This window comes from Rana temporaria, chromosome 1 (genome assembly GCF_905171775.1).
Source record: "Rana temporaria chromosome 1, aRanTem1.1, whole genome shotgun sequence".
NCBI classification, from domain to species: domain Eukaryota; kingdom Metazoa; phylum Chordata; class Amphibia; order Anura; family Ranidae; genus Rana; species Rana temporaria.
Genome location: NC_053489.1, coordinates 312,857,468 through 312,884,580, shown reverse-complemented (window position 1 = coordinate 312,884,580; position 27,113 = coordinate 312,857,468). Strand labels below are relative to the sequence as shown.

The 27,113-nt window shown below is 45.8% G+C and overlaps 1 long non-coding RNA gene across 1 annotated transcript; it reads left to right on the top strand.

The window, feature by feature from the left end:
• Nucleotides 1-210: 210 nt before the first annotated feature.
• Nucleotides 211-5,971, top strand: LOC120945052. The gene is made up of 2 exons (XR_005750534.1): nucleotides 211-596; nucleotides 5,076-5,971. It is a non-coding gene; the product is annotated as an uncharacterized LOC120945052 (long non-coding RNA).
• Nucleotides 5,972-27,113: the final 21,142 nt, after the last annotated feature.

Genomic DNA, 27,113 nt, shown 5'->3' with positions numbered 1-27,113 from the left:
CAAACACCCCAAATTGTTTGCTATTCGGCAAACCCATGTTCAAACTGAACATAAAGCTCATCCCTATTCACCATCTCTAATGGTCCCAGTGACAGTGTCTCCAGAACAGGAAGTAAAGAGAAATTTCTCCAATGGGACACAAACAGAAGGATTTAACCCTTCCATATTGTAATGAATGTGAAATAATGGAATATTATATGTCTGACATTAGCTACTCCATTTTAAGATCTAAGGTTCCATCTTGTATAACATACATTGCAATAAGTACTGTGCTTGTTTTTCTCCTTCCATTTAAACTTTGTGGTTTTGTCATAGATACAAATAGATTATGTTGAGACGGCTAGTTCCGGCACAGACATCCTTTGTGCAAGTAACTTGTAAGAATGAAACTTGTTAAAGAGGAACATCTGCATCTGTATAAAATACTGTGACAAATACAGCAATTTGCAATCATCGATACAACATAAGTGTCTGTGTCATTATTGTCCCGCCGGCGCAGGGGGTCATACATCCACATGTCCAAGGTCCAGCCTGGGCAACGGAACCAGAACCGAACCTAACAGACTGGTACCAGAAGTGGGGTATTGATTGACCGGGTAAGTCCGCATTTATTCTCAAATTTTATTATTTGGGTATTTTTGTGTTCTTTGCCTGGCTCAATAGTACCTCGGATAAATTTTAGTTTTGAAGTTCTGTTGTGCGCATTGCAGAGGTTGCGGTTATAAAGGATAGGGAGAGTCCGACGAGTTTTGAGTCTGACTATAAACTAATGAGTCCGACGGGGTGTCTGACTATAAACTATTGTAAGAATATTTCAGGGTAGCAGCAGATTGCTCCCTGAAGAAGGACGGACATAGAGTGGAGCCCTAAGTACAAAAGAGCTCATTTCTTGTTTTGTATTGTCTGAATTTGATGTGATTTAATCTGTTGCAACCTTTTGAATGATATAGAACACAATGTATTGTGTAATATAAGATTGATTGTTGTTATTTTTGTAACAGTGATTGCATGTCATACTCTGTGCCAAAGACCTCCTGTATTCAGTGCAAAACAGGTTTAACTTTCTCAGCAAATGGGTCAAAGTTATCCCTAATCTCTGTATGGCCGGGAGGACATAGAAGTCCAACCCAACTAGGCAACAGGAGATTTTACCCGTTTAATTCCCCAAAAAAAACAGTCCCCCTGCACTAGAGTGCACCGAGTGGATATATACAATCAAATAACGTTCACCCCGCAGGAAGGTCTTAGAGAAGGCCTGTCCCCGGACGAAGTGAAGGAGATTGTACAAAGGACAGGACAAACTTTAGTTGTCTGTCCCTTTTCTTTACCAGTGTCCCAAATATTTTAAGGAGGACTTGAAATACAGAGTACCGACATGGGTAATAAATTTGGGAAGGAAGATTCAGAAGGTAAGCTGAAGCAACCCTCCCCTATAGAGTTTGTTAAAAATGAAATACCAATTGTATATTGTGATCCTTTTTGGGATTTGATAATGAAACAAAGCCATCAATTGCATATGTCAGGATACAGTCCAGTGGGTCCCACAAATAGGGAACAATGGTATGAGGTAGAGAAGATGTGTGGAATAGGAAAGAACATATATCCACCAGGGGATTGGGATACGGAGTATATGAAAAAATGTTGTAAGAAGTGGAGGCCTTTGGTGGAAAAATATGAAAAGAAATATGCGGAGTTGGACCAAGGTACTGCCCTTACTAGGGAAGTTCCTCCACCTTATACCAGGCGCCCACCCCCAGTTCCAACCGCGCCAACTCCACCATCCTATGTTTTTGTTAAAGAGGAAGCTCCTCGCAGAAAATTATACCCCGTTCTTTCAAATCCTCAAGTTGCAATCATGGCCTATGGCTCTGCAACTGACCAGCAAAAACAGCAATGGGAAGATAGAGCCAAAGAGGAGGCAGATAAGAGGGCATTTGAAGAGGACAGGAAAATAAGAGAAGCCCAGACAATAGCGGATACACTAAGAGAGCTTGGGGAGTTGCAAAGGGACTTAGAGGAGATAGAAGAAGAACCGAGACACATCCAAGAACAGCATAGAGAAATAAAATTAAAACGTGAACAAATGAGTGAGCATAAACAAAATCTTGATGAGCAAGCCCGAGAAATGAGTAATCTTAGAAAAAAACTTAGGAGGGATGAGGAGGAAATATTAGCACTTTAGATTTCAAATGTTCGAGTCCCATAGACTTTAACAGGTCTTTTTGAGGCAAAGGGAGGACTTTTCCCAGCTTTAACGGGAGAGCCCATGCTGGAGGAAACACCCCTGTTGGCGGCACAAATGCCCTACCAACAACAGAATCAGTATCCTAGTGATAATCAGTACCCTCCACGCTCTGTGTCATACCCTCGCTAGGGCCCACAAAATGATCAGGCATGTTTCCATTGTGGTGGCTTTGGCCACTGGAGGGCTAACTGCCCACAGGGGAGACAAAGTCATAGAGGTAAAAAGGGAAGCAGGGGAGCTTATAGAGGTCAAAACCCTAACTGGAATGACAATAGACAGATAGCCCAGTACCCACAGTTGAAACAACAGACACAACCACAGTCCCGTCCTTAGTTCTTTGCTCTTATTCTGGCACTTGGCAGGCTTTACCTACTTTAAACCTTGTTGTAGAGGGGGAAGACACCTCCTTTCCGGTTGACACAGGGAATTAATGGGATACCAACACCACACGACATAACATCAGATTTAGAAATATGTATCCAGGATGGCAAGTTTCTATGTAAATGCAGTTTTGCTCTGTTACTTACTTGCCCAGTCTCTCTAGCTGGTAGAGACTTACTGTCCAAATTACGGATCAAAATAACTTTTGAATCCAATGGCAAGGTGTCAGTTAATTCACTAGACTGTGATGTGTCAGTGCAGAAACGGGTGGACATCAGATCTTTCTTTGTGGCTCTACCCCCACCAGAAGTTCAGCATAAAATATGGGCAGAGTCCAAAGATTCTGTGGGTTTCCTAAATTGCACACCCTACCGGCCGACAATCAGACAGGGATGTATCCCCATTTTTCAGAAACAATATCCCCTGTCTGAGGAGAAGTTGAATGGTATAGACCCACAGATACAATTATTTTTACAAAAGGGCATATTGACTCCAGTCATCAGTCCTTGGAATACACCCATTAACCCCGTAAGAAAGGCAAACGGAACATGGCGCTTGGTACAAGATTTAAGACCCTTGAACAAATGCATTACACCTCTACCTCCCTCGTTGCAGATATTAGCACCATCTTTGCTCCTCTGACACCAGAACACAAATGGTATACGGTGATAGACCTTGCCAATGTATTTTTTAGTGTGCCCGTTGATGCTGCTAGTCAGCCCCTCTTTAGTTTTTCATGGAAACGTGGCGGCCAACTAACATGGACCAGGTTACTGCAGGGTTTTGTGGACAGTCCGGCCGCCTTCAGCATGGTGTTAAATCAATCCCTGACTGACTGGGTTCCTGAACATGGTTCAGTTCTGATCCAATACGTGGACGATCATTCTGATAGGAAATGGGACGGAAACTGGCTGCTATAATGACTCTGTGCATCTGTTAGACCACCTCGCTGACAAGGGTCACTTAGCGTCTTTCAAGAAGGTGCAGTGGTGCTCGTCTCGGGTGGAATACTTGGGAGCGGTCATCTCGGAAGGTGCCAGGCTGGTATCCCCTGCCAGAGTAGAGGCCATATCGGCACTAAGCAGGCCGAGCGACAAGCGCTCACTGCTGTCTTTCCTAGGCTCAATAGTGTACTGTAGGCAATGGATTCCAGACTGTTCATTTCATGACTCAGTCCTTAGGAAGGCTACACTCGCCACAGCCCCCAAACAAATTACCTGGACCCCTGAGATGGTCACTGCCTATGACACACTGGTGCGTTCACTTCGTAATGCACCTGCTTTGGGGTTGATACAACATGGTAGGGCCTTTTCACTGTATTGCCTCGTTGTGGGGAATACCATGGCTGCTGTTCTGACCCAAGAGCATGGTGGTAAGCAAAGACCTGTAACGTATATTTCAAAGAAACTACCTCTTCAAGTTCAGGGTATGCCCGCTTGTCTTCAGGCACTGGCCGCCTGTGCCTTAGCAGTACAGGCGGCAGAGAAACTTGTTCTGGCATCACCCATGACCCTTTTCACAACTCACAGTGTCACACAACTGATGCAAAACATGAACACGCAACATATGACAGCTCAGAGGTTAAGTGGGTACGAGATAATTCTCTTAAACACACAAAATTTAGAGATTAAAACTTGTCCATCCACTACTCCTATAGTACGGTTTCTGCACTCCCTCATTAAACTAATGCCTGAATCAGAGCCAGTGCCCGAGCATAATTGCGAAGACCTAATTTCCCAAACAACCTCCCCAAGAGCTGATTTAAAGGAGAAACCCCTAGAAGGGGGCATTGACATATATGTGGACGGTAGTTGTACACGTCCCAATGATAAAACCTACCGTACTGGTTATGCAGTTGTCCAACTTCCTGACATTATTCATGAATCAAAACCCTTAGTTGCAAAATCTGCGCAAGAGGCTGAACTTACTGCTTTAATACGTGCCTGTCAGCTGTTTGCAAACCCTTATTGAAACATTACTAGATGCCATACACCTGCCTAAAGCGATTGCAGTGATTAAAGTGAAAGCTCATACTACGAGTAGGACCACGGAAGCACTTGGCAATGCACTTGCTGACAAAGTAACCAAACAAGCAGCGGATACTATCCCTGCACATGATTTGCCCCCTCCATTAGGACCTCTTACAGACTTACAAATAGACTTTACACATATGCCAAAACAGAAAGGAAATGTAAAATATCTTTTGGTAATTGTGGAACGAATGAATAGAAACATTATCTTCCAGGTGTACTTTACCAGATAAGGGTCACTCCTAATTCTAGAGGGTATTCCCCTTTTGAGATACTCATGGGACATCCTCCAGCTGAAAATAGTGTAGGAAAGGATAATGATTTGTTTTCTCAACAGGAGACTTGGATGAAACATCTGGTAAGTACTATCCAACATACCCAAGAAGGAGTTGCTGTCACCTTTTCTCCTCTTTCCACAGATCCAACTCACCCCTTTATACCTGAGATGAGGTATTGGTTAAGCAATTGGCCGTAAGGAGAAAGACAGGCCCCATTTACCAAGGTCCATATACGGTGAAAAAGGTCCCTTGAAGATAAAGACCCCAGAAGCCCCGATGGCTCCCCCCTTGGAGCGAGGGCTCAAGAACAAGGAGGACGCAAAGCTAGAAGCCCTGATGGCTCCCCCCTTGGAGCGAGGGCTCAAGAACAAGGAGGACGTAAAGCCAGAGACCCTGATGGCTCCCCCCATAGAGCAAGGGTCCGGGAAAACCAGCACTTAACTGCCAATCAGAATAGAAACTGTATGGGACAACGGTCAGGGGTGTACAATAGAATGATACGAGGAGGGAAATATTGTGGACTGTTGCCTTTACTGTTTGTGGTGACCGCTTTTGGGGTTTGCTACTTCACCCCAGGTTGATACATGGGATACATGGGATACATGGCCAAGGGCCAAAGGCCAAGACCCAAAATTAGTCATAGTAAGGAAAAGATTCATACCATTTAGATGGCGAACCAAATTTGGTATAGTGAGTGATCCCAAGAAAGTAAACATTCTTTGGGATCAGAGGAGGGATGTAAGGAATGTGAAATAATGGAATATTATATGTCTGACATTAGCTACTCCATTTTAAGATCTAAGGTTCCATCTTGTATAACATACATTGCAATAAGTACTGTGCTTGTTTTTCTCCTTCCATTTAAACTTTGTGGTTTTGTCATAGATACAAATAGATTATGTTGAGACGGCTAGTTCCGGCACAGACATCCTTTGTGCAAGTAACTTGTAAGAATGAAACTTGTTAAAGAGGAACATCTGCATCTGTATAAAATACTGTGACAAATACAGCAATTTGCAATCATCGATACAACATAAGTGTCTGTGTCATTATTGTCCCGCCGGCGCAGGGGGTCATACATCCACCTGTCCAAGGTCCAGCCTAGGCAACGGAACCAGAACCGAACCTAACACATATTATATCCAAATTGAAGGTATAAAAAAGAAAAATAGGGGGATGCACAATTTTAAGGCCCCTGTTTTGATGCTACATTTTAACTAGTGTTGCTCACGAATATTCGTATTGCGAATATTCGGCTCGAATATCTCGAATATATTCGAGTATTCGCGATATATTTCGAATTCCGCGGTGAATATTCGCTATTCCGAATATTCGAATTTTTTCAATTTTATTTTTAGAACAGATCACATCCTAGAGATCTCCATCGACGTCTAAAAGCATTGCTGGTATGATTAGAGACCTTGGGCCGAGTAGCTGAAGCGATCACTTTATCTTGCCGAAAAATCGCAATGCGATTATTCGGCAATCGGAATATCGCGCGATTATTTTCTCCGCCCTTCTTTTGCATCAGAGCCAATCAGAGTTCTCCTACCGCAGTTGTCGAAATTCCGCAATAAATATCGCATTCGCATTTTGCGAAATTTCGATAAAATATCACGAAAATTCTGAGCCAATCAGAGGGCTCCTACCGCAGTTGTCGAAATTCCGCAATAAATATCGCATTCGCATTTTGCGAAATTTCGATAAAATATCACGAATATTCTGAGCCAATCAGAGGGCTCCTACCGCAGTTGTCGAAATTCCGCAATAAATATCGCATTCGCATTTTGCGAAATTTCGATAAAATATCACAAATATTCTGAGCCAATCAGAGGGCTCCTACCGCAGTTGTCGAAATTCCGCAATAAATATCGCATTCGCATTTTGCGAAATTTCGATAAAATATCACAAATATTCTGAGCCAATCAGAGTGCTCCTACCGCAGTTGTCGAAATTTCGCAATTATTTTCGCATTCGCAATAGCAAAATTTAGCAAACATTTAATTTCGATAAAATATCACGAATATTCGAATTTAGCAAATATTTCTCGAATATTCGGCTATATATTCGTGATATATCGCGAAATCGAATATGGCGTATTCTGCTCAACACTAATTTTAACTAGGGTTTTTGTGTTTTATAATATGTATTTTTTTTTTATATTCAGGTGTAATAATAACGTTGTAGTATGTACCAGTGCCATTAATACAGTTCTAGAAATACATGGCTGAGCTATAGTTGTTTGCTTTTCAAAAAAAGTGGTAAGCTGACTTCTAGGATATAAACTGACCCCTGACGTCTCTACTGTGTGCTGTTAAGCTGCTAGCCAACATCTTCTGCTAGAACCCTTATGAGCCGTGCAAGGCTTGCCTGAATTTTCAAACTGTAGCAGCATAAATTTCAAGCTACTAGAATAATTTTAATACACAGTAGAGAGGTTGGCAAAGATGCATAAAACATGTTATTCATTTACAGCCATATACTTATTTAACCCCTTTTGATTCCCCATATCACTGATTAAAGAATGCCAGCAATGTAACCATGCATAGGTAGTTTATTATGGTATGTTAAAAATAACAGTTAGTAAGCTAATACAAATTTTCATATACCCAACTTTAGTAAAAGCAACCATAATAATTTGGAATACTGCTCTATCACATACTGTACTGTAATAGTAAATTGTCTCATATCTTGAGAATTTATAATTAGAATGCATTATTGTAACAAAGTTATGGAATCTTTACATTGGGCCTATATTTTTTATGCTTACATTATATATCCATGTACATAAAGTATTTTTTTTACACAGTTCTTGCTTTCAAAACAACTAATTATTTTCATCCTAAGTCCCTACAATTGGTTTACCAGTTATATTGGCATTACTGCAACGTGACTTTGAAACAAAACAACAAATTTAGTAAAACTAACTACTCAAACTACCACTCAAGCCTTTCTGTTCGAGAAGTGAATGTTTTTCAAAGGACTGTAGTTTGCAATAAATAGAAATCAATAAGCAGTTCTAGCTTGTGTATGGAAGCAGAAATATAATTCTAGCCCCTAAGCCACCAATTACTGGAGCTTCTCAGGTCAGAAAAGGGTCTTTGTTTATCCTCATACGGTTGTATTTTAGTTGCAGAGACCAAAGCATATAACACAATGAAAATTGATGAGCTAAAAAGGTAAATAAAACATGCTTTAAGGAAATCTTTAGGCACAAACACTTCACTCTTAAAACATATCATTCTAAAAAGCCATCCATGTACAATTTTAATAGGAACTGACCAGTCCCAGGGAGAGAAAAACAGCCTCGGTAAGAGGTCCACTAATAAAAGATTTGTTGCATTTATCCAAAGTAATGCTAATAAGTAATACATATTAGCCAAACAAAAGAAGAGCCAATTTTAGGAAAAACAAAAAACAACCCCCACTCCAGCATGGTGCATTGCTCAGCATTAAATACAAAAGATCTTTATTCCAATTGATAGTAAACAAGGCGAGCATGCTGTGTTAGGTCAATATTCTTTTACACTCTGATTGCCTTTTATATAAATGAATAAAAAGACCTGGGCAGGGATACATAAGAGGGTAGTGATTACTCAACTTTCTCTGAAAATGCTTACTACTGGAGAAGGAAATGCCAGTTCTCAGATTACAGACAAAATTCATGCATTAACTTGTGCAGTGCCATGTGCATGCCTCATGTTTCAAACAAACATACATTTCTGAATTTGAAATGTGATGATTTACTTCACTATAGACTGTGTACAGGGTAGTAAATGACAACCTGGAACTACATGATCAATGCACCTCTTATGCAGGTAAAAATCAAAGTACAGATAGGAAGGTTTATAATGCCTTTAACCACTTTCTGTACAACCAATGCATATAAACGGCCAGCACGTGCCTCCCGCAACCCCTGGGGCAGGCAGCAGTGTGAGATCTGTGATCTGACCATGCACAGTGGATCACCTTTTATGGTACTGGGATGCTGTGAGTGGCCCTGGTACTATGTGATTGCTGTGACCAATCAGCAATAACATTTACAGTAGTAAGCAAGGCTGTCATTCATGACACCTTGCTTACTACTGTGTGACCTCTGTGATTGGTCACAATATTTACATGGTACCAGAGTCAATCACAGCTGCCCTGTACTATGTGATAGCTGTGACCAAACAGAGCTTTACAGTAGTAAACAAGGCTTCATGGCTTTCTTTATTAGTGTTAAAGATTGCTTATTACAGTGATCATCATTGTAATTATCTGAGTTTCACCCCAATCACCCCCTCCCCCCGAAGGGGGTACAGAATCACTATGGTAACCCTGCACTATTCTGGTCACAGTATAAAAATAAAAATGAAAATAAAAAATTAAAACACAAATGTAAATAATCAGGAATAAAAAAATGGGCCTGGGTGCGCAGCAAAGACTGTAGTGCATATAATCCAAAAGAGACAGCTTGAGGAAGACGAGCTTGTACCTCGTTGAAATGTCAGAATAAAACCTTTATTGTACGTTCACCTTTCAGGACCTGTGAGTGTCATGAGATTGTAGGTCACACATTTATATCTTCTAAACATATTATTATTAAAACACTGTACAACAGATTTGATATTAAAATGTTACCTTTATTGGTATTCAAATAGAATTGTTTATAAACTTATTCAAATAACAATAAATAAATAAATAGAATTATATTTAAAAAAAGGGGGCGTGGCTTGGTGCACAGCGAGGATGGCAGCACATTGAGGGAGCTCCTCTGCACGCACGGCCCTTGGCAGCTTTACACCCGACCGACAGCTTCCAGATGCCTAGCAAAAAGCTATACTTTACTCCCCACTCTCGCCCGCGATGCAGCTCGGTGTCATACTCGGCTAGGAACATCGCTGAGCTTTTCAAGCCGAAGTCAGCGGGACGCAGAGGTGCAGCTGGGCCCAAGATGGCGCCGATCCACCACGAGGAAGACTGCAGTGATGACTCCCAGTCTGTTCCTGAGAGTTCCGCCAGGGGTAAGTCCAACACGGATCACCCCTTAACGTTTGCCGATATGTCCGTGATAGCGGCGGACATCAAAATCCACTCTCGATCCGGCTCCCCGGTCCAACGTTGTCTGTATCCAGCGACGGGTGATCTTTCTGGGCTGTAGGGGAGGCAGGCCACCTGTCACGTGACCCCGCCTCCTCTGACGCAAGGGGAATGTCTGGGCTTTTCCAGTGATGTAGCAGAGTGTGCGTCAGAGGGGGACGGGGTCACGTGACGGGTGGCCCCGCCTCCCCTATATAAGAAATGTCAAAACTCCGGCTGCGTCATTCAGCTGGGATGTTTCCAGCGGAGAAAGAAGGTCGGCGGTGCTGCTCTGGATGGATGGATTTCTCATCGCTGGACCGGAAAGATCACCCGTCGCTGGATACAGACAACGTTGGACCGGGGAGCCGGATCAAGAGTGGATTTTTTTTTTTTTTTCAATAAGTATTTATTTGAGTTTTCACAAAATACAGAAAAAAGAAAACAAAGTCACGATGCAGGTTAACACAAAGCAACAAGAGGGTGGGGGCGCAGCCCCAGCTAGGCAACATATGGGGTGCAGGTATAGCAAGCTATACCTGCACCCCATATTGCTTTTACTCTCCTTTTATACCGAAGTGATCACTTTTATGTTGTTGGTTTTATTACAATAAAACCTACCCTCTTTTACCTGCACCATCCGGAGCATTGTTTTCTTTCTCTTCCCTGCATGACTTGCTTGGATGCAAAGTTTTTTCAAACTCCATACCAGTGTGCACCTTGCATCAGTGGACACCACTGTTCACATCACCAGTTGGCGTTTAAATAAGCGGACCCTCTGTTCCTGTTCACGAATTGAAGTTGGAGCAAGCACACCTACGGTGAGGTTCCAGTCCAGGCTCACAGCCATCCAACAGGATACCCCGTGGTGAGTCTACTACTGTGCCATCATCCAGCCGAGCAGAGCCGAGTGGAGTCCTTACATGCCTTTATGATCTGTTGTCGCTGACAAGCAGATCCACGTCATCTGGTAAGAGTATTCCATCTACCTCTGATTTTACCGTGCAGAAAGTTTTTCCAATGATGAGGATGTGGTCATACACCCCCTATTGATGGACTTTTCTTCTGTGTTTCCTTTTGTGTTGGTTGTTTTAAATGGACACTCATTCACAGGTCACTGTGTTCTCATCACATTGATGCATAATTTGCTCTTTACAAGAATTTTTAGTATTGGAGCATTGCCTTATTTATCGCCGGGGGCGTGGTTTTAACGGAGCCGTTGGAGTCCCTGAGGGAGGTGATATGGGTAGGGGTGAAAGAGCCTTTGCATAATCTAGCGAGTAGTTTACCCGATTTATTTCCAAATTCGTGGAACGTGGCATCTAGGTTTGCTTTGTTGACTGTTTCTAAAGTGTCTGCCCAGGTATCGAAGGATCGCTTGGCTGCGTGCCATTCATCTCTGTTGTCGGGGGAGTCAGCTAGGTAGAGGGTTCTCTGTGCTTCGTGTAGACAGGAGCTGGCTAATTTGTACTTGGACAGGGTGTTTCTCTTGAAAGAGGAGGCGTAGGAAATTATTTGACCCCTAAGGAAGGCCTTGCCGGCGTCCCAGAAGAGGTTAGGGTCATCTGAGTGGGGGGCATTTGCCGAGGAGTACTCCTGCCAGGCTTTCTCCATAAAATGTTGGAAATCGGAGTGATTGTGGAGGTAGGAGGGAAAGCGCCAAAGCTTCGGGTGGGGAGGAAGATCTAGGTTGTCCAGGGAGACAGAAATCGGGGCGTGGTCTGAAATCGCGATGTCTAAGATGTCGGTGGTTGAAATTAAGGGAATAAGGTCGTCTGATCCGAAAAAATAGTCTATCCTAGTAAACAGAGTGTGGGGATTTGAATAAAAAGTAAATTCTCTGTCAGCAGGGTGGGCCAAGCGCCATAGGTCACGTAGGTGGAGCGAGTCCATCGTGGAGGCAAAAAGTGAAGGTTGCGATGAGTCGAGGCCCGAGCGAGAGTTTTTAGGAGAAGATCTGTCATCTACCAGGTGCATGGTGTCATTAAAGTCGCCTCCGACCAGGTGTGGGAGAGTGGTGTTTTTCAGCAGCCAGGAGGATAGGTCGCAATAGAAAGGTTTTCCAGGGCTATTAGGGGCGTATACATTAGAAATGACCAGGTCTTTGGAACCTATTTTGAGGTGGGCAGAGACCATACGGCCTTGGGAGTCGGCATTCACTGCCAGGACTGTGCAGGGAAGGTTCCTATGGATCAGCAGGAGGACACCGGCCTTGCGGCCAACAGCTTCTGAGCCCAAGACCGTGCCCACCCAAAGCTTTTTCATGCGTGGGAAATCAGATGCGGAGAGATGGGTCTCCTGTAACAGCGCTATGTCTGCCTTTAGTCTTTTTAGATGTCTGAGGATCTTCATTCTCTTATTAGGGGACCTAAGGCCCTTGACATTCCATGAAAAAACTTTCATGTAGGGGGTTCTAGAAATGGGTTCTGTGAGGAACTTTCATAGTGAGCCTGCCTATGGGAGGAGCGCGGGAGGTCACCGCGGAAAGGGCATGGTAGGACTTGTCTGTCACGGGGGGGAGGGGGTGTGTACGAAGCAAGGGAGTATGTGCCAGGGGGGAGGTGGGTAGAGAGGTGTAAAGGGGGGACCTGAAATGTGGTCAACAAGAAGAACCAAACTAGTAACAAGCACTTCACTTTTTTCCACATGGAGTCACTGTGCGAGCAGGCCCCCTTGTCACGACATAGGTATCGTGTGCCCGGAAGCCCAGAGTAAGAGGCCAGGCTTCATGCGGGTGACATTTAAAGCCCGTATCGGGGAGGAAGCAGTGTCAGAGCGTACAGTGAGCCCAGGAGGCGCTAAAGTTACAAATATAATATTTACAGTGGTATCATAATACAAAGAAGGAGAGGGTGCCCCGGGGGGGACATAAAGGGAGAACCGTGGCTGGATTAGGTTCATCACCGTTGGCAGAAGCATAGGTATAAGCAGAGGCATGCACACATCTTAACTAAAGATCAAGATAGGTGGACTTTGCAGGTAAAATCACAAAAGGAAGTAAAACGAAAAAGGATACGCTCTATAATGAAGCACTCAATGCTACCTGTCCCGGCGATGAAGGGGGGGTGAGGTACCGCCAGTAAGTTCAGGACCAAGTGGTGTAGGAGCAGGATCCGTTCGGCGGGGACCTCATACGTGTAGCAGAGTGTTCAGGTGTAGACAAAGGGAAGCAAACCCGTGGAGGGAGGTGATAACATGGGAATCATCTCACGGTGGCCCAGGCTGGTTCTTGGGCCGAGGCCCTGAAGCGCTTTGGTGATTCCTTTCTCGGGCTTCTTTGGTCCAGAGGGCGATTAAGTGCGGAAGCCTTGGATGGTGTCTGGTGGTCGGGGTGAGCATGACGCGCCCGCAGGAAAGCTTCGGCTTCCGATGGGTCCTGGAAAGTCAGTTGGTCCCCATTTGGGGCTTTGAGGCGGAGTACAGCTGGGAAGGCTAGGGTGAACTTAATTTGTCGTTTGAAAAGTTCAGAGCAGACTTGTTGAAAGGCCTTACGTTTCTTCGAGACCTCGATGGAATAGTCGGCGAACACTAGCACTTTAATGCCATCGATCTGGAGCTGGCGGGCTTGTCGAAAGGAATGCAAAATGAGGGACTTGTCGGCGTAGTTAAGATATTTGGCGATGATCGGGCGGGGTGACTTACGGTCCGAATTGAATGCACCCATGCGATGAGCTCGTTCTACCATGCAGGGGCCTGGGAGGCCCAGCGCTTACGGGACGCGCTGAGCGCAAAAATCAGCGAGAGCGGAGGCCTGAAGCGATTCTGGGACACCAACGAACCTAAGGTTGCTCCTCCTGGATCTATTTTCTAGATCGTCCAATTTTTGTAGGATGAATTGGTTAGTTTTGTCCTGTGCATGCTCCATGGCCTGGGCATGGTATAGATCTTCTTCTGCACTCGAGAGGCGGTGTTCCAGCTCATTTAGTCGTGAGCCATGTTCTCCTAATTGGGCCTTAATCTGCGCCATCCCGGCGTTCACGGCCTTCTCCACTGAGGCCGCTATCATCGGGTTCAGCAAGGCGGCCACAGCTTGAGCTATCCGCTCTGTGGTATTGTCCCCTGCTGAGGGGGGTGCAGATGGTTGTGGAGGAGGAGAGGGGGAGCTGGCGCCGCTTACCTCCATTTCCGCCGGTGCGTCGGATGGCCGCGGAGCGGGGTAGGCCGAAGCCGGGGCCTCGATTTGTGGCTGGGCCGCCGTCGGCGGCGCCGTCTGCGCCGAGTGGCTCCGGGAGCCCGATTTTTCCAGGTAACGGTCCATCAGGTAGCGGGGACGTGCCCAGAGGTGTAGGGAGGCTCAGATGGCTGTCCGGGCTGGATTTAGAAGCCGGTTTGTGTCGTGCGGCGGGAGCTGCTGAGGAGAGCAGTCACTCCATGCGGCGCCGGAACCGGAAGTTTTTTTTTTTTTTTTTTTTTATTAATAAAGGACTTTTTTTTTTTTACAAGAATTTACACTTCCTTCGTGAAATGGTAGGGGTACAGTACCCCATTACCAATTCACATAGGGGGGGCAGGATCTGGGGGTCCCCTTTGTTAAAGGGGTCTTCCAGATTCTGATAAGCAGCCCGCCCGCAGACCCCCACAACCACCGGGCAAGGGTTGTGGGGATGAGGCCCTTGTCCCCATCAATATGGGGACATCCTCCTCATGTTGAGGGCATGTGGCCTGGTACGGTTCAGGAGAGGGGGGGCGCACTCTGTCCCCCCCTCTTTTCTGCGGCCGGCCAGGTTAACGTGCTCAGATAAGGGTCTGGTGTGGATTTTGCGGGGAACTCCACGCCATTTTTTTTTTAAATTTGGGGTGGAGTTCCCCTTAAAATCCACACCAGACCTGAAGGGTCTGGAATGGATATTTGGGGGGAACCCCACATCATTTTTTTTTAAATTGACGACGGGGTTCCCCTTAATATCCATGCCAGATCTGAAGGGCCTGGTAATTGAATTTGGGGGAACCCCCACACTATTTTTTTTTTTTTTTAATGAATCCTCTCTGAATTGCCGAAGCCGACAATTCATTATAGCCGCAAAGCCTGTTTTAAATGACTTTTTTTCCTTTCAGAAATGACACTTTGTGCAGGGACAGTTCTAAGTTTATTTCAATGGGGTTCGGGTTCGGGTCCCGAACCCGGACTTTTTTCCCGAAGTTCGGCCGAACCCGCCGAACCCGAACATCCAGGTGTCCGCTCAACTCTAATCTTGATAACAGGGGCAGGAGGTGCAACATACGTGTGAGGGGTATTTCGGAGTCCGTGGACCCTAACCAGATTATTACAATGCTTCACAGCATCTTTAATAGCTTGCTGGAGAGACAGGAGGATGCAGAGATTAACTTTGTGAGAGCGCATAGGGCTCTCAGGCCTAGAGGGTCTGACACAGCAACCCCCGAGAGATATAATTTGCTGCCTTGAAAGCTTTGTACTTGAGGAGATTATGCGCAAGGCCAGGAGAAATTACCATATTGTTTTCAATGGAGCAACCATTATGCTGTTCCAGGACTTATCTCAAATAACTCTGCGGAACAGAAGAGCTTTGCGCCCCCTTTTGGAGAAATTGAGGGAAAAGGACCTCAGATACACCTGGCGCTTTCCCTTTGCACTAAATGTCTCTTCCAATGGGCACCAATATATGTTACGCATGCCTGCCGGACTCCCAGATTTCTGTGATGCTCTGGACCTAGGCCAGATCTAATTGCCTGATTGGTATGCTGAATTTCTACACCCTCTTCCGGACCGGCACTCCGAGACGACATGCGGATGCTCCAAGGGAACAAGTAGCAGACTGAGTTATTTCACCAGAGGCTTCAACATCCCCTGCTTGCTTTCCTTTCTGTTCTTTTTGTTTTTGTTTGCTTTGCCCCTAATCACTCTTGTGTGACGGTTAGCTGCATCAACAGCTCACTAGTCTTGGCTTGCCTTTTAACTAACGACTTATCTGTCTCTCCTGTGATCCTTATGGGACTTTGCTGCCTCCACAAGCTTCATTCTTAGCCATTGGATGGTAAGGTAATGTAAGTGAGAGCAGATGCAGGCTCTGAAGTTCACTTATGATGGGAGGCTTCCTATTCCGCACTATGCTCTGCCCTGGACGTGGCTCTCTTGCAATCTTAGGCTCCTGAGTGCTCTTGATATGCCTGCTAGGGAGGTAACGTCTGGACAGTCACACTGTTCTCCTGACTGACTGTAGTTACTTGGGGCATTTAGGCAATTAGCCCAGAAGCAGATCCCACAAGTTTTGGGTGGCCATTGAGCATCCTCGCGGTTTCACTGTTTGTTCCTCGGTGACCATTGCAGTTTTAATTTACCAGAGATTGGGCATTAGCTAAGGGATTGGCTGTGTTCACATTTTTAAGCTGACAATGTTCTTGGCATTTTCAGGATCGGGACTTTATGTTTTTATATATATATATATATATATATATATATATATATATATATATATATATATATATATATATGTGTTTTATCTTATTTGCCTAATTCAAATGCTTACACCTTGGTCGGGTATATTATTCTTGTTTATATTTACTAGTTTCAGCCATTAGGGCTGTGCGTGAAATTCAATGGATGATCCTTGAGATTTGTTTGTTTGATTTTATTTAGATAGAAGTTAATAGAGGTGCTGACATCTGGCTGTTGTTGCCTCCCTTCTACCCCACAATGTACCCCTGTGTCTCTATTGGGTCACGTGGTGCACCATATTACGTTGGCAGGGGCCTCCCTCCGGGGGTCTTACGTATTCTCCTGGGGGAGATTTGCTATTGGTAATCTCCCTTGTTTCTCCATTCTGCTCTTTACTCTTTTTTTTTTCTATTCTTATTTTCTCACTTTACTTTGTTCTTCCTCTCATCCTGTCCTTGCAGAAAATAATTGGGCAGTTTTTTCATTGCTGGTCTCGTAGGTATATTGGTACTGTTATTGATCCATTTCTTGTAGTTGTGTCTTTTCAGGATTGTTCCTCCGAGCGCCTCCTCCTCCTCCGACTCTCGTCATGGCCTACTCATCTTTGGGGGGCCACCCATTGGTGATCTCTCACAATGTTAGGGGTCTTAACATCCCTGAACACCGTTCTTCTCTCCTGAGGGAACTTAAAAAAGGTAGGCCCCATTTTGTTTTCTTGCAAGAGACCCACTTTAAGACTCATCATGTCACTAGACTATCCAACACATACTTCCCCAGGGTGTTTCACGCTACTAACAATGAGTCCAGGTCAAAGGGTGTCTCGATTTTGGTGAGTAGGGAGGCTCCCTTTGAGATTTCGGAGCAACTGAGTGACCCAGAGGGTAGGTTCATTTTCGTCAAGGGCTCGTATGGGTTCTGATCGGACTGGGTTCCAGACGAAAAAGAGAGAAGGAGGCCATTGCGCACTGTCAGGTCACCTGTTGCCAGGTGACAAGTGCACCCCGTTGGGGTCAGGGATGCACCACAGGGTAGTGAACCCTATAGCCGACTGCTGCTATAAAAGGGAAAGTGTGAACCCAAGATCGCCCAGGGCGCGGAGTCTAAGACCCAGCTTTGTGTTCACCAGAGCCTCTAGTGGTGAGGATGGCCTTCGCCGCAGCTGGATCCAGGTCGCGACCCCTGGGATCCCCTAGGCCACACTCCGCCGAGAGATAGGGGAAGCAAGCAGGACAAACGGTAGTGATGGGTAAGCCGAGGTCAGGGCAACAGGCAGACTAGGGTAACCGAGGGACAGGCAAAAGGTCAAGGGCATAGGCAAACAGGAGAAGTCAGGGACAAGCCAAAAACGGTACACAGGAAGATAATCGTAGCACACTGCAGACAGGAACTTAAGCAAACAACACTGTTGAACAGCACTGCAGGCCTGTAGTGCAACAGTTAATATAGACTTCATGAGATGGCCTGGGTGGGCCCATACAGGAAGTAGAGGAGATAAGAAGGTAAGCAGAACAGAGTCAGGCCTCTTAATGGACAGATGGAAACAGGTAAGCTGCCAGACTATTGCATATCCATGACACGCACAAACTGGTAAATCACATTAATACGCTGGAAGCACTACACAAGCAATCCCTTTCCACTGACTCAGCTACACTGCTGCTAGAGACTAGACGGGAATTGCAACAGCTGCTTGATTCCACGGCCAAACATATGCTATTCTTTAAAAAGAAACTATACTACAAATCGGGTAATAAAGCAGGCAAATTCTTGGCGAGGGCACTTTGTGAATACTCCTCTACCAATAACATTGCGGGCATTAAGCGGGAGGATGGAGGGGTAGATGTGATGTCAGAAGCAATTGCTGATCATTTCCACAGTTTTTACACCAAGCTTTATAACCTTCCCCCCAACATAGACAGCCACACATGACAGGTGACAGAACACAAATTATACAAGACTACCTTACCAACAGTGGACTCCCTGCTCTTTCGGACTCCGACACTGCCCTACTTGAGGAACCGATCACAGCCTCAGAAGTCGGACAGGCTATCAAACAATTTAAAACTGGTAAAAGTCCGGGACCGGACGGATACTCGGCCATATATTACAAAACCTTCGCTAACCACCTTATCGAGCCCCTTATCGAGGACGCCTTGAACTCATTGTCTGTGCCCAGAGTGGTGACACCGAAGTTTCTCTCCGCGCATATAGCGGTGATACCGAAGTCTGGCAAAGACCCTACAGAATGTGCAAGTTACCGCCCCATTTCACTGCTTAATCTTGACGTTAAATTATTTGCGAAAATACTTGCCACGCGGCTAAGCCCGCTTCTTCCTGGCCTGATTGGGCTGGAACAGGTGGGCTTCATGCCCAGAAGGGAGGCCAAAGATAATGTCACCAAAGCGCCTTTATTGATGCATGCGGCGAAGACTCGGAACATCAAAGGTTTTCTCCTCTCAACTGATGCGGAGAAGGCCTTCGATCGAGTTGCGTGGGACTTCATGATGGCGGTATGCGGACATATAGGCCTGGGTCTGCACATGCTCTTGTGGATAGCCGCACTATATCAGAACCCGTCGGCCCAATTAAAGATTAATGGTACGCTTTAAACAAATCCACATATTGCCCTCCCCAACTTGCTTAAGGAATTTTCTCACTACGGATACATTTCCAACCTAATGATTAACTATACAAAATCTGAGGCGCTTAACATATCACTCCCGGATAGGTTGTTGGCGTTGACCAAGGCCAACTCGCCCTTCCGTTGGGAGCCTAGTGCTCTCAAATACCTAGGAACTTGGCTTACCCCTCACCTTCAAGACACTTTCGAGAAGAATTACCCGCCTCTCCTTAAAAGTTGTGAGAGAGATCTTAAACAATGGGACCTGGGAAATGTTTCTTGGTTTGGCCGAGCGTCGATAATCAAAATGATAATCTTGCCAAAATTTCTTTACTTGATGCGTACGTTGCCGGTTAAAATTCCCAGACACTTCTTTGCTTCCCTGAACTAAATTTTATTATGATTCCTTTGGAACTGTAAGAAACCTAGAATTAAATAAGCCAGGCTGATGAACCCTAAGGAGCAGGGAGGGTTGGGTTTCCCTGATTTTAAACATTATTACTATGCGGCACACTTAGCGAGAGTCATAGATTGGCACTGTCATGGACACAGGAAGGACTGGGTGACCCTGGAAGCGAACTTATGTCTAGAGTTGAGCGGACACCTGGATGTTCGGTTTCGGGTCCGAACCCGAACTTTAAAAAAAAGTTGGGGTTCGGGAACCCGAACCCGAACTCCGAACCCCATTGTAGTCAATGGGACACGGACTTTTAGGGGAAAAAAATGCGCGGAGGTCCCCGCAAATTCAATAACCAGACCCTTTAGGTTTGGTATGGATATTAAGGGGAACCCCGCCGTCAATTAAAAAAAAAAAGACGTGCGGTTCCCCCTAAATATCCATAACCAGACCCGTTATCTGAGCACGTTGACCTGGCTGGCCACAGAAAAGAGGAGGGGGACAGAGTGCGGCCCCCCTCTCCTGAACTGCACCAGGCCACATGCCCTCAACATTGGGAGGGTGCTTTGGAGTGCCCCCCAAAGCACCTTGTCCCCATGTTGATGGGGACAAGGGTCTCATCCCCACAACCCTTGCCCGGTGGTTGTGGGGGTATGCGGGCGGGAGGCTTATCAGAATCTGGGGGACCCTTTACCCCTACCATTTCACGAAGGAAGTGTAAATTCTTGTAAAAAAAAACACACACCGTAGAATAAAGTCCTTTATTAATAAAAAAAAGAAAAAAACTCCAGCGGTGATAATCCACTCGTTCCCGGCTTCCTGCTCCAACGTTGTCCTGATCCAGCGATGGGTGCGGGTGATCTCCAGCGATGAGAAGATCCATCCAGAGCGCAGCATCGCCGACCTCCTCTCACCGCTGGACACAGCCCAGCAAATGATGCGCTGAAGCTGTGACATTACTTATATAGGGGAGGCAGGGCCACCCGTCACGTGACCCCGCACCCTCTGACGCACCCTCTGCTACGTCACTGGGTAAGCCCAGTCTTCCCTCTTCCTGGGCTTCCCCAGTGACGTAGCAGAGGGTACGTCAGAGGGTGCGGGGGCACATGACGGGTGGCCCTGCCTCCCCTATATAAGTAATGTCACAGCTTCAGCGCGTCATTCGCTGGGCTGTGTCCAGCGGTGAGAGGAGGTCGGCGATGCTGCTCTCTGGATGGATGGATCTTCTCATCGCTGGAGATCACCCGCACCCGTCGCTGGATCTTCTCATCGCTGGAGATCACCCGCACCCGTCGCTGAATCTTCTCATCGCTGGAGATCATCCGCACCCATCGCTGGATCAGGACAATGTTGGAGCAGGAAGCCGGGAACGAGTGGATTATCACCGCTGGAGTTTTTTTATTTATTTTTTTATTAATAAAGGACTTTATTCTACAGTGTGTGTTTTTTTTTACAAGAATTTACACTTCCTTCGTGAAATGGTAGGGGTACAGTGTACCCCATTACCATTTCACACAGGGGGGGTCAGCATCTGGGGGTCCCCTTTGTTAAAGGGGTCTTCCAGATTCTGATAAGCCTCCCGCCCGCATACCCCCACAACCACCGGGCAAGGGTTGTGAGGATGAGACCCTTGTCCCCATCAACATGGGGACAAGGTGCTTTGGGGGGCACCCCAAAGCACCCTCCCAATGTTGAGGGCATGTGGCCTGGTGCGGTTCAGGAGAGGGGGGGCACACTCTGTCCCCACCTATTTTCTGCGGCCGACCAGGTCAACTTGCTCGGATAAAGGGTCTGGTTATGGATATTTAGGGGGAACCGCACAACATTTTTTTTTTAATTGACGGCGGGGTTCCCCTTAATATCCATACCAGACCTAAAGGGTCTGGTTATTGAATTTCCGGGGACCTCCGCGCATTTTTTTCCCGAACTCCGAACCTGGACACAAACTTTTTCCAATTATTCGGATTCGGGTTCGGGAAAAACCTAAAGTCCGTACCGAACCCGAACTTTACAGTTCGCTCAACTCTACTTATGTCCAATAGCACTCAAATTTTCACCGTCTAAGTCAGTGGCGTAACTAGAACCTTCAGGGCCCCGATGCAAGAAACCATGAAGGGCCCCCCTGACCCCCAGACAGGGCTCTTTTCTCCGAGCCCAGTGGCGGAACAACAGGACCCAGTCGCAAGTGGGTGGCTGCATATAAAGGAACCAATTTCTCCATTTCCCCCTGCTTCTCCTCCTCTCCCTCCAGCAGGCATTCAGCGGCTGCAGGAGGAAAATGGAGAGATTGGTTACTCTATGCCAGTATTTCTCAATATTTTTCCAGCCAGGGCACCCTTGAAGTATACCCCTAGGTGAATGGGGCTGCACTGAAACCACCCTGCAACTGTGTGCATTGCATGCTGTTGCAGCATAGTGATGATGCATTTAAGGGGTTAAAACAGGCGGTCAGGAGGCAACATATTGCCTCTTTACCAGCTGTCAAATGCCTCTGAAAAGCGATCTGAGCATGGATCGCTTTTCAGTGTAACAGCATTTTTTTGTTGGTACTATGAACAAGCAAAAGTAAATTGGTTCTGATTGTACACATATAGGGGGGGTCATGTAAACACACATACATATACACTGTATATATACATATACACACACATATATAAATACACACACACACACATATATATATATATATATATATATATATATATACATACACACACATATATATAAACCAGTGGCGGCTGGTGCTCAAAATTTTTGCTGGGGCGCAAGCAAACTGAAAAATTCTTTAAAAAAAAACTATTGCAGCCTCACTGTGCCCATCAAAAGCAGCCACTGTACCGCATAAGGGACCTTGAGCGTATGTTGGCAGAGGAGGGTGGTAAAAGTGAGCAGTTTTCTCTCACCTGGACTTCATGGTCCATGTTCCGATACTCTTCTGAGTTTATATCTTGGGCCGAGCGTGGCATGGAGGATGTGACCCTGACGCCATGATGGAGTGACCCTTGTCTCTTGATTCTTGTCCCCTGTTTCTTTGCCCCCCCTTTTTTATCTGCCCCTGCTTCTTGTCCTTTTCTTGATCTCTAATTACTTCCTTAAGACTTCATAGAGCTAACGTATCGTGGCCCCGACCCGCCTATGGCTATCTACCCGTTGTGAGACCCCATGGGTCTTATTTTACTTCCAGATTCGTGTATAATCTCTCCCAATCTACCGCGTATGATGCAACACTGAACCCCTCACTAATGTGAGGTTGGTAGATACAGCTACTGCTTATTCCATTTCCCGGGAGATTGCTCAATCGTACGGCCATATAGTGGTCCACACACACATGCTCCTACTTCCTCCTTTTTTTTTTTCCTTTTCTCACGTAACTTAGACATGTTTTCACATGATGTTTACAATTGCTGTACTTGCTTTTACTGTATGTAATGTTTGAGACGCTATGTGTCTTTCTGTTTCTCTTTTTTCTGAATAAAATAAGATTGAATTAAAAGCAGCCACTGTGCCTTCAAACGCAGCCACTGTGCCCATCAAACGCAGCCACTGTGCCCATCAAACACAGCCACTGTGCCCATCAAAACGTAGCAACTGTGCCCATCAAACGCAGCCACTGTGCCCATAATACACAGTCACTATGCCCATCAACCACAGCCACTGTGCCATCAATTGCAGCCACTGTGCCCTCAAACATAGCCACTGTGCCATCAATTGCAGCCACTGTGCCCTCAAACATAGCCACTGTGCCCATAAAAATGCCGCCACTGTGCCCATCAACCACAGCCACTGTGCCCATCAACCACAGCCACTGTGCCATCAACTGCAGCCACTGTGCCCTCAAACACAACCACTGTGCCCATCAAATGCAGCCACTGGGCCCATCAAATGCAGCCACTGTGCCCATCAAATGCAGCCACTGTGCCCATCAAATGCAGCCACTGTGCCATCAACTGCAGCCACTGTGCCCTCAAATGTAGCCACTGTGCCCATCAAACGCAGCCACTGTGCCCATCAAATGCAGCCACTAACTGTGCCATCAAACGCAACCACTGTGCCATTAAACGCAGCCACTATGCTATCAACCGCAGCCACTGTGCCCATCAAACGCAGCCACTGTGACCCTGCCTGCTCTCAGTCTGCCCGGCGGTTCAGTGTTAGGAAAGCAAATATTCATTCGCTTTTCTAACACACCTGGGTGGACTGCGAGCGCCCAGCATGGTGCTCGCAGTTCACCTATTTTGAAGCCTATTAGTGCTTAAAAAACACTCCTCGCCACTGTAGTTCAGAAGCCCGGCGTCCGAAAAGGGGCCGGGCGCCTGAATAGGGGCTGGCAGCGGCGGCCATGGTGGCGTCCATGTGCACCTTATGGACGCACTGCCACTCATATAAACACATACATGCACACACATACATACACACATGCACACTCACATACATTCATATGCACATGCATACATACATACATGCACATGAGCACCCACACATGAACACACACACATGCATACATACATGCACATGAACACACACACATGCATACATAGATGCACATATACATACATGCACATAATTACACACACATGCAAAGACACACATATAAACACACATACAGTAGATAAAAAACGGCAGTGCTTTACCTTAGCTCTTCCTGCCGGGTACTGCACTTTGTAATCAATGTGACGAGCTCCCCGCACACAGTGCCGATTACAGTTCGGCTTAGGATCAGGGAGCTCGTCTCCGCACCTCCTATCAATGTACTGTATACAGGGGGCCCTCGAGGGCCCCCTGTAGCAAGGGGCCTGGTTGCCATGGCGACCTCAGCAACCCCTATAATTCCGCCACTGGTCGAAGTACCCCCTGCCCTTACGTAGACACCCCATCAGGGGATCCACTCTAGAGATATTTCATACCCTAGCTAAACAGATGGGAATTTCCACACTCCCCAGCCCACTTACGCCCTTGGCAGATAACCCTGACTTCATCCCGGGCATGCGTAACACATCACTCAGGCCGACCCCCTCGTCTGACCCCCTGCTGGTGGGCGATTGGTACGACGGGGACAAACTTAAAGATTGGACTGCCCTTAAATCGAAGAACAACCTCCCCCGCCTGCGACAATGGACCTACTTTCAGTTGCGTAGCTATTTAGGCAAATTTAAAGAACCCTGAGATCTTACGAGATCACTGACTGACCTGGAGTCTGTTTGCCGTGACCAAACCTCGGTGGCTAGGGCTACTTCTGTGGCCTATTTTTGGTTGCAACATGCTGGGTCCGTGGGGTTGGCTGAACATAGGAGGGGGTGGTCGGAGGATCTGAGAGTGGACATATAAGATAAGCAATGGAGGTACGTTTGCATTTTAGCGCATAAATGTTCCATTAGCACTAAACTGCAAGAAACAAGTTACAAACTCTTGACTCGTTGGTACAACACCCTGGACAGGCTTCACAAATGGGATGCTCAGAAACCAGATGTTTGCTGGAGATGTCAAAGGGACACTGGTACGCTGATTCACATTTGGTGGAATTGCTCTTTGATCTCTGCTTACTGGGAGGAAGTTAGATGCATAATTAAGCAGATTACGGAAACCAAGTTAGATTTGAATGCTGCTTGCTGCTTGCTGCTTGCTTCACTTGTCTTCCTTCTCACTCACACGCTACAAGCACTCCTTGACTAAACACCTTTTAAATACATCTAAATCACTAATTCCTCTGCACTGGAATTCCACTAGGGTTCCGTCCATCTCAGAATGGCTCCACAGAGTTGCTGATGTGTGTGAGATGGAGGACACGCTGGTGCAGGACAGGGGGACAGTGGAGAGGTTTCACAAGACTTGGCAACCGTGGTTCACCTTTAAATATTCCAGAGATTACGATGATACTTTATCCCGACAATCCACTGGAGGGTTCACTTAGTATTTCAGTTCCCTTTTTCCTTCCCTTGGCCATATTGGTCATTTGACAAAGGGTGTTTCCCGAGAACACATTGTTCCTGACCCCCCCCTCTTCTTTTTCGTCTTCCTTTATTTCCTTTTCATACAACTTCTCTCTTTCCTCTTCGTTTGCCCTCATCCTGCTGACAGTAGGATAGTAATTGGTGGATGCTATTTCTACCCAGACTAAAATACGGAGGTTGACATGATAGTCAGTAATGTTATGGATTCTAACGATTTGTGACTGATGTTCTGCTGGAATATTATTTTTAGTTTTCAAACCAGCTTGTTTTTCTGATTTATGTCTGTTTGTTGTCTGAACTGCTATCTTACACATATATTTTTTTTGCTGATATGTTTGATTGGACCTTAAGCAGTTGCATCTGTGACGGGCCATAAGTATTTGTATGCTTTTTCCTTTCAACTTTCAATAAAATATTTTGAATGTAAAAAAAAACAAAAAAACTCTAAACTCACTCAGTCATAGAACTCGAGCTATGAATGAATCAATTCATTAAAAACAAAGATTGATTCAAGGGTGACATAACCACATAATTGTGCCAGCGACAAGGGGGGGAGGGAAGCTCAGTCAAGCCGACCCAGGACAACTGTGAGCGTCTCTTATCAAAACAAGGGTTTTTATAGACCCCAACACGTGCAGAAAAATGTGTTTCTCGCCTGAAAGCCTTGTGACAAGCCCGCTCTTTTTCTGCCCTGCCAGTGCCACCAGCTAATATCTCTGAACATCACCACAGCAATACAGTGTCACCAGACCAGTGCTGTCAGTCAGTATCACTTATTGCCACTGCACCAGTCAGTGTCCCTAATCACCTCCACCCACTTACAGTTTTCCTAATCATTGCAGTCCACTCACAGTGCCCCTCTCTCACAGTGTCCCTAATAACCACCACAACAGTATTTTTGCCCCAAATCATCACCACACCAGTTTATGTGGCCATGATCACCACCACACCAGTAACTTTGTCCCTGACTACTGCCACACCATTCCCAGTGTCCATGATCATTGCCATAGAAGGCATATTGTCTCTAATCATGCCACATCATTCATCTTGTCCCGATCACCACCACACCAGTTACATTGTCCCTCATCACAACAACATCATTTAGAGTGACACTGATCACTGCCACACCAGTTACAGTGTTCTTGATCATCTACACAGCAGTTAATGCGACCTGGTTACAGCTACACCAATTAGGGTCCTTTCAAACTGCTTTGTAGAATAATCATGTTAAAAATGCACATTCATTCCTTTTTGGATTATTTGTTTTCTTTTGGGTGACACATCCTCACCCACTTAAGATTGAATATACCAGCGCAGCATAGTTTGTCCAATTGTTGTCTACTGTGTAAAATATGTGCATGGTTGCTGCAGCAGGTGTATCTTAAATTATTTGCTCACCCGAGCATGGTTTTTATTTGTATAACAACATAATCAGTCTAAACGGTGAAAAAGTGTCATGCATGTGGTATCCCCATACTTGGGAGAAGTAGAATAATGTGTTTTTGGGATGTTATTCTAAGTATGCTCATGCTGCGTGTGAGCAATATCTTAATAAATTGACAACTTTGTGCAATTTTTTTTTCATTTTCTATACGCATTTTTAAAAATTTGGGACAATAAAAAATACCTCTGGGCATTTTGTGGGTGTTTTGACTGTCCTGGTACTCCAGGGCCTCCAAAAATGTGACAGGTAGTCAGGAAATTAGATGTGTAATTCATATACCTAGAATGCCTGAAAGTGCTTCCTTGGATTTTGGGTCCC